A 9,130-nucleotide genomic window follows, 5' to 3' on the forward strand; every position below is an offset into this window, starting at 1 on the left:
CTCGATAAGTCATTTGGAGTTCTCGAATGACTTCTCTATAACAGTAAATCTGTGACTTATAGAGATCTTCACTTAGAGTATTTTTATCCAAATGAATTTATTCAACTCCAAACTTCTTCAAAATTCTTCTGAGGCATGATCTTCTTGATCTTTTTCCAGATAGAATCCTTAGGCTTGATACTGTTTCAGGAAAAAGACTCCAGTCTACTCCTTTGCATTTTTACAGGCTTTAAGTGTTACAAGTACAAATACAAACTAAGATAACAATACAACTTACTTAGGGTTAACAAATTATCTTTGTCTTGTTGAGATAAAGGCATGTCTTGCACAATAATCTCCCCCAATTGGTGAGAATATTGCTTAACACATATTCATGCCTGCTAACAAGACTAACCCCAAGCTTAACAGATTATGAAAAGTAACAGTTCATTATTCTCCTTAGATCAGATGTCCATTTGTATTTGCTTCACACTTTGATCAGGGACACTAATGATATTGTTATTTTCAGTAATTTTTGACATCATCACTTATATATTACAATACACTTATCCTAACCTAGACAGAGTCCTAACACTCTCATCTCTAAGTACTATAACTTATTGCTCTGATATCATTTCTGTAACGCCCCCAAATCCGGGGTCAGGAATCTGGGTCCATCCTTCACTAATGTGTAACCTGTATTGATTCAATAATCCAACATACCTCAATCTCACGCACACACACACACACAAGTTATAGCCTTAGAAATGATGTACAAAATGTAATCTTCTTTTATTACACTCAAATGTAACAATTATTCGTAACCTCTACATGAAGTTACAATAATTACTACTAACATTTTATTCCTATCTAGATACTCCGGTCCACCTGAGACAAAGCTGTAAGGGATTCTCCCTACGATTTCAAGTGACTAAGTCCCATACCGACATACTGGTAATCTGTTGTGTTATGATATTTAAAAAAAAGCAAGAGTGAGCAATAATGCTCAGCCATAATAACTAACAGTATGAAAAGACTGTTAAAGAAATTATATTAATCCGTATAAGGATATGTATTTATTCAAAGTAGTTTTCTTGGTGATACACACCTCTTTTCAAAACAATTCTTCGATTGACTTATTATCCTGCAAATACCTTAATGGTAAACCCAACACCTAGGATTGGGTTACGGTATTGCATCTCAATTCCAATTGGAAGAATAGGACATTCATTGGAGCCACCGCATAAGATGATCAGTCATAATACGGAAAATAGTAACCTTTTCTACTAGTAGAATGATGACACCTTCGTATCCCAGTTATCATCCTTGCCGCATTCGGGCTACGTGTCTCATTTCGGGTATACACATACTTCACAAGTTCCTGAGTACACAGAGTACCTTCGCCTGCGGTACCTTTGGTAGTCTCCCTCATAGAACTAGAGTCTACTCCTCTAATTTCTTTGAAGAATCCTATCATATCTCGAGAACTCGAACCACATCGAAGTTCCCCAAGCATTTTGCTTGTTGATAGAAACAACTCATCTCATATGTATATATATATGTACTTCCGAGAATTTTCGGAGGAAGTACTAAGGTAATGTGACTTGACCGTTGTCAACAGATAAATAAATAAGGGGGAGTTTCTTTTGAAACTATATTCAAAATATTTAACATCCGTCGAGATAATATTCTTCGACGATCTGAAAGTTTTAGTATAATGTTCTGAAACTCAGAAAATATTTTAAAATAGGTTTTATGATTTTTAAATGATATTAAATCATTTAATAAATGATGTATAATTAAATAATAATAATTATTAAATAATTCAACCTCGAATAGTTCTTCTTTAAAATAATATTTGAAATAATATTCCTCAATTAATTTATGTTTAAGTAATTATATTAATCTTTAATATATATAAAATAATTGGTTTTAAAATAAAATAAACATTGGAGAATAATTCTCCCTATTTAAATGAATATCTGAAATAATATTAATTGCTCGTGTAATTAAATAGAGTTGAGGGAATACGATCTTTAGAAATAAATTTTAAATAAAATTCGAGGTACTTTAATATTTCGCAAGAGGACATCAAGTCCCTTGGAAGAAAATAGCTATGGACTTTTAATCGTCCCAAAACATCTCCGGGATGATTCTCGGGTTTTTAATATAATATACATACCGACTGACTCTCGGTCTACAATATACATGTCACGCTACTATCTAGCATTAACATTTCTCAAATATAATAACTCCGGAATACTTCCGGGTTTTTATAAACTTACACCGACCAATCCTCGGTCTATATATATCGTTTCAAATCTGGTACTTTTATTATACCAAAATCATCATATCTTATGATTCAATATATAACAATTTGTAAATTACCGTAAAACATTTATCATGCATATATTGCAGTATTTAAAAGAAATCACAACACAACAGTTCTTAAAAGGTAGGGTTTGAAAACTTGCCTGGAGTCCAAGGTACGTTTTCCGACTTTCTCTCGTTCCGGGTTTTCTAATCAACAAATATCATAATCTTAATCAGTATTCCTAATCTCATCACTAACTTATATTTCTAATAAGTTCAATACTTCATAATTTTCAATATTCGACCGACTCGAAATAAGTATCAATCCTTGGTCGAAATGGACGGTCAAAGTGGTTTTCTAGAGTTGACTTTACCGAATGTTACTATTACGCGACTCGTATTCTAACATTTTTAATAAATTGTAAAATTAATATTTTAATACGAAACCACCTCAAGGATCTTCTTGAGTGCTTTTGATATTTATCATAAAAGTTTTACTTTGATAAAATGAATTTAGTTAGGTGAAAAGTATTTCAAAAGTTCGGTCAACTACATAATTTTACTATTCAAACCGCTTTGACTAAAACGTTGATATCTCTCAAACCGTTAACTCAATTGACGCACCATTTTCGCGTGCGCGATCTAGACCAAATTTAAAACACGTCATTTGAAAATGGTTTTCTGCTAACAGGGGTGAAAATCCCGAAGTAGCAGTTTCCTAACCGGGCACAGATATTTTTACTGGAAATTTAATGGAAGTTAATAAACTCTATTTCTTACTCTCTATAAAAGTTTCATGATTTTTAAATATTTTTAAGTCGATCATTTATATTTACAAAGTTCGTAATTTGTAGCAGTTTTGTCGCGTAAATCACTTTTACTAAAACAGTCATAACTTTTTATCCGTAAATTGAAATCAAGAGATTCAAGTGCCTAAACGATCCTCATAAAATTTTCTATCATAATCAAGTCTCAATTTTTAATAAACTATAGTTTATACATTCAGGATCGTCTGCAGAAACTTAAGTTGAGTTTTGTTCGTTTTAACACGGTTACGATTACGATCCGAGTTTCATTTACGTCTTAAATCATTATACCACCATCAACAATCATCAAATCATCATCTTAAAACTAACTCCTCTAAAGAACATCATGTTCTTGAGGAAAAAATTATCACCCTTAAAACTAATTAACTAAACATCAAGATAATATCAAATCAATCATCAAAACCATAATTATATCCAAGATCCTTACTTTTCTTAAAACTTAAACAAAGTTTTTATGAAGATTTATACCTTTTTTGGTATCCCGGGAGGTCCTATTCTTTATAATTGAACCTTGGGAGGGATTGGTTATGCTTAAGGATCCTAAATCATGCCATAAAAATCAAGAAAACAAAAAGAGATTTTCAAAGTTACTATTCACCACCAGTTTTGAGAAAGGATTTGACTATGCTATACTAATCCAATGGCCATAAAATTTTGAAAATACCTTGCACATGATATGAGGAATCTTTGATTAAAATTTTGTGATTTTTGAATGAGTAGAACATGAGATATGAATTTTTCTTCCCATGGTGTTCTTGAAAATCAGCATTGGGTTTTTGGAGAGAGAGAGAGAGTTTGTTTCTTCTTGAATGCTTCTCTTGGAGGATTTTTGAAGATATGATTTGTATATATTCTAAAAACTAGTAAATATATGTATATCCTATTGCATATCTTGTTAGCTTTTTAGGTTTATAAGCTAACCTATCTAGTTTAGATTATAGGTTTACTATTCCTAGCTTTAGGTCATCATCCTTCCTAGTTTAGGTTACTATTTAATAATTTAATCATGGTTATTTTCTTACCATAGTTAGCTATTTTAGTTAGCTTGGTTCGATACGTTTAGTTATTCATTTACGCGTTCGCTCGATCGCTTATTCATTTTCGTAATAAATTCTCGTAAACGGTTCGCGATGTAATTTATTTCTTATGCGTTCTTTACATTTTAAAGTATCGTACTCGAATATGAATTTGTAGGATTTTAAATTTGTAATTATATTGTGATTCCCGTAATCCTTGATGGTTCATAGATACGATCATTTTTCAAAGTTCGTTTTCTTCGAAAACTAATAGCGTTTACATACACTCATTTGGTACGTATAACACAATATCAACTCGTAATCTTAAATTAAAAACTCATATATGGTGTGGTCACAAAATTTTTTATTAAACCGCAAGGTTACTATTCATAAAGGTCTTTTACCGATGTCAAAAATTTAGGTTCTTACACTTATCGAGGTCTCTGAGTTCTCGAATGTGAACTTGAGTTGTCGAGGTCTCCAAATCTCTGCATGTAGAATTGACTTATCATTAAGGAAAGCACTCTTGACATCCATTTTATATAATCTAAAATTTGAAAGTGCAACAAATGCAAGAAAAATTCTTATTACTTCAAGTCTTGCAACTGGAGTAAAAGTTTCATCATAGTCAATTCCTTCCTCCTGTGAGTAGCCTTTTGCAACCAACCTTTCTCTGTTTCTGGTGACAATTCCATTTTCATCCATCTTGTTCCTGTTCACCCATTTTGTTCCAATTATACTTCCGTTCTTTGGTGCATGAACCAATTCCCAAACTTTGTTTCTTTCAAACTGATTTAGCTCCTCTTGCATAGCAGATATCCAATCAGGATCAAGTAGAGCTTCTTCAGTTTTCTTTGGCTCAATTTGTGAAAGAAAACATGAATGTAGACATTCATTTATAGTTGCACTTCTAGTCCTCCCTCCAGCAGTTGGATCACCAATAATTGCTTCTCTAGTGTGACTTCTATTCCACTTTTTGGTGTGAGTTTGTTGACTTAAGTTTCCTGTATTTTCTTCACCATTGGCATGACTTGCAGAACCTTCTTCTCTTTCTCCCCCTGAGTTTGTGCAATCAAATTCAGGTATATGAGATGAGCTTCCATTCTCATGATTCACTTGTTCAGTTGACTCTTCATCTATTCTATGATTTATGTTGACTTCAGCTTAATCATCAGAATCACTATCAAAGTTGAGATTTTCAAACTTTAGAGCTTCAGCTTCATTTTCATCAAAGCATTCCAAGCCTGGGCACTTGTCATCATCAAAAGTAACATATGTGCTTTCCATAATTTTCTTTTTTTGAAGCACATAGACCTTGTAGGTAGTTCTTTCCAATGAATATCCCAGAAAAATTACCTCAAAAATTTCAGAGTCAAATTTTCCCACATATTCAGAGTTGTCCTTCAAAACATAGCACTTGCTTCCAAATACATAAGATGATTCACATTAGGCTTTCTCTTAGACAAGATTGAGTAGGGTGATTCGCCAAGATTCTTGTTAATGAGATATCTTTTTTGAGTATAGCATGCAGTGTTCACAGCTTCTTCCCAAAAACTAGTTATAACTTGGCATCTTGCTGCATTGTTCTAGCAGCATCTACTAATGTTCTATTTTTCCTTTCAACAACACCATTTTGTTGAGGTGTCCTAGCTTCTGAGAATTCTTGAACAATGCCTTTGTCTTTGTAATATTCTATTAAGGTTGCATTCCTGACTTCTATGCCATTGTCACTCCTCAATCTTTTCACACATTCCTGATCTCCAGCCTGCTTCTTAATCTTCTTGATGTGTTCAATTATGATGTGTGGAGTTTCATCTTTAGAGTGCATAGTTCTACCTATGTGTATCTTGAGTAGTCATCCACCATCACAAGTGCATACTTCTTTCTTGAAATTGACAGGACATTAACTGGTCCAAATAAGTCCATATGAATAAGTTATAAAGGTGCACTAATAGAATTCACAGTTCTACTCTTGTGACTTGATTTCTTCATTTTTCATTTTTTACAAGCTTCACAAACTTCATTCTGAGCAAACTCCATATTAGGCATATCTCTCACTAACTCCTTTTTGACTAGAGTGTTGATTACCTTAAAATTCATGTGAGACAGTTTCTTATGCCACAACTTTCTTTGCTCTACAAATGCCTTGGTGTAGAAATAACAAATTCCATCCTCATTTGCTGAGTCCAAATTGCAACAAATAAGCTTCCCTTCCTTGCTCCTTTCAGAGCAACTTCACCAGTCTTTTTGCTGATGAAAGTGCATTCTTCTTTGTCAAATGAGACCTTGAATCCTTTGTTTGCAAATTGACTGACACTGAGAAGATTTACTTCAAGACCAGCTACAAGTGCTACATCTTCAATTACAACATTACCAGAAATCAATTTGCCATATCCCATTGTGAAATATTTGCTGTTGTCTCCAAAATTCACTAATGGACCAGCCTTCTCCTCAAACTGTGATACAAGGGCCATATCACCTGTCATATGTCTTGAACATCCACTATCTATGATCCATTTGACTCTCTTCCTTTTTCCCTGCACACAATGAGGATTAAGTGTGTTTAGCAACCCAAGCAATGTTGGGTACTTTCTTCTTGTTTACAGAATGTGCAGAATTAGAATGAGTGGATTCAGATAGAATAGTGTTCATGGATTGTTGTGCATTCTCCCTTTTTGATGCAGACCCAACATTCACTTCTTTGAGGTAACTCTCAGCTTATGAAAACTCTTTATCACTTTCAAGTTTCAAGGGATTCAGTCAAACTTAACACATAATGAGTAGGGATCATTTGCATCTGCCTCATTGTAATTGCATGCTTCTTCTACTGGCTTGCTAACAACCTTTTTACAAAGGTGAGTTAGATAATTCACAGATCCACATTTTTGACATTATTTTCTTGGATCATCTAAAACAAATGTAAAGTTGTTGCTTTTGTTTATCCCAATCTTTCCAATTCTATTCTTCTTTTTCTTTATTACATCTTCAGTTTTTACTTCCTTGAAAAATGTCTTGGAATCTTGGTTGGCCATGGGCTTCTTTTCAGCTTTGGAAATTGGAGTTGTTTATGTATTTTTCTTTTCATTGTCTTCATCAGCAATTTCTTGCTTTATGATCAACTCTTCTTCACTAAAGTCTACTTCACATGATTTGAACATAGGTGAACCAACCTTTCTCAGCATAGCTTGCTGCTTTTCCTTTACCACCTATAGCTTTCTTGTTGCTGTTCAACACATCATAATCAAGACTAATAGCTATGTTAATGTTGGATTTTTAAACGCAGCGGGGCGTGGCAAAACACTTTTACACACACAAAATCCAAATAAAAACATATAAATCGTGAATAAAAATTCGAGGGATCGAATCTAACCTTTAAAAATAATTCAGAGACAACGATCAGAGATCCTTAGCAGTTGCTCCTCAAGTGTGAAGCACTCCACCGGTATCCACCAAGAAAACGACTTTTAGGAGGAGGAGGAGGTGGAGAGAATTTGGTTTTCTGAAACTTTTGGGTTTCTGGGGTTAAAATAAAATAGGGTCTATAATAGTGTATTTATAGGCAAAATTTTCAGCTGAAATTTTCCCATAAATAATATTATTATTATCCCATTTATTATTCTCATTAATAATTAAAACACCTTTTAATTATTAATCCTTTTTCTAAACACTTTAGAAATAATTCTCTCTCTTGATTTAATTTCCAAAAATTAAATCCTTAATTAATAATATTAAGAACTTTTCTTAATTAATTTATAATCAATTAAATCTCATTTAATCAATTATTAAATTTGCCATTAATTATTTATTTCACAAATAAATAATTATTAGCCATTATTAATTAATTCCTCCACCATAAAATCATTCTCTTTTTATGGTGTGACCCTATAGGTTCAATATTAAGCCGGTAGTAGAAATAAATAATAATAAAACTATTTTATCATTATTTATATAAATTCTCTAATTTATTAAATATGATTAATTAATTAATCACATTTATTCTACATCGTGAGTGATGCTTCTCAACATATCGCGACTATCCGGATAATATGAATTCACTGCTTAGAATACCAAGAACCTGTCAGTGAATAGTTACCGTACAATAAACTCCTTCTACCCTACAATGTCCCGATTAAATACAAGGCATGGATCTCGTGTCAAACCTATCTAATTCAATCACTTGCTTACCATTTACTATGCGTAGTTCTATGCAAATTAGAAACTCCTTTCTAATTTCATTCACTCTGGCCAGAGATTCCTGAACTAGCATAAGTGGATCAGCCTTGAACATTCGCTTCCTTCACTGGAAGGGGTAGATCCTTTATTGATCATACACTATCTTCGTGTACAAATTCCTATACCCAGAAGAGCCCTAATAATTGTCCCTGGAGACTAAGAACTAAACCAAAGCATAGTTCAGTGTACACAAGATGACTATGATGACCTCAAGTTTAAGGATACTTGTACAACTATCACTAAGCGAACAACTGCTGACACGTGAGTGAACTCCATCAGTTGTTCAGCTGGGCGAGTCATGTTCAGTGAACTTATTCTATAATAAGCACCTACATACTAGCTATAGTGTCATCACACAAATGTCTATGAGAACAGACATCCTTCATAATGAAGCAAGCATAGTATGTACCGATCTTTGCGGATTATTAATTACCAATTAGTAATCCTATGACCAGGAACTATTTAAGTTTAGAGTTATCATCTTTTTAGGTCTCACTATTATGATCTCATCATAATCCATAAAAAGCTTTACTATAAACTATGGTATATCTTATTTAAACACTTAAATAGATAGAGCCCGTAATAAAAACAAAACAAGTCTTTATTAATATCAATGAAATCAAAACAGATTACATAAAAGTTATTCCTAAATCCTAATACACGATTGGACTTAGGACATATTCCTTTCAATCTCCCACTTGTACTAAAGCCAATCACTCTGGTATCTAATACCCATCTTGACGATCAAAGTGACTTTCAAAA

Source organism: Apium graveolens, chromosome 4, assembly GCF_009905375.1.
Source record: "Apium graveolens cultivar Ventura chromosome 4, ASM990537v1, whole genome shotgun sequence".
Lineage (NCBI taxonomy): Eukaryota > Viridiplantae > Streptophyta > Magnoliopsida > Apiales > Apiaceae > Apium > Apium graveolens.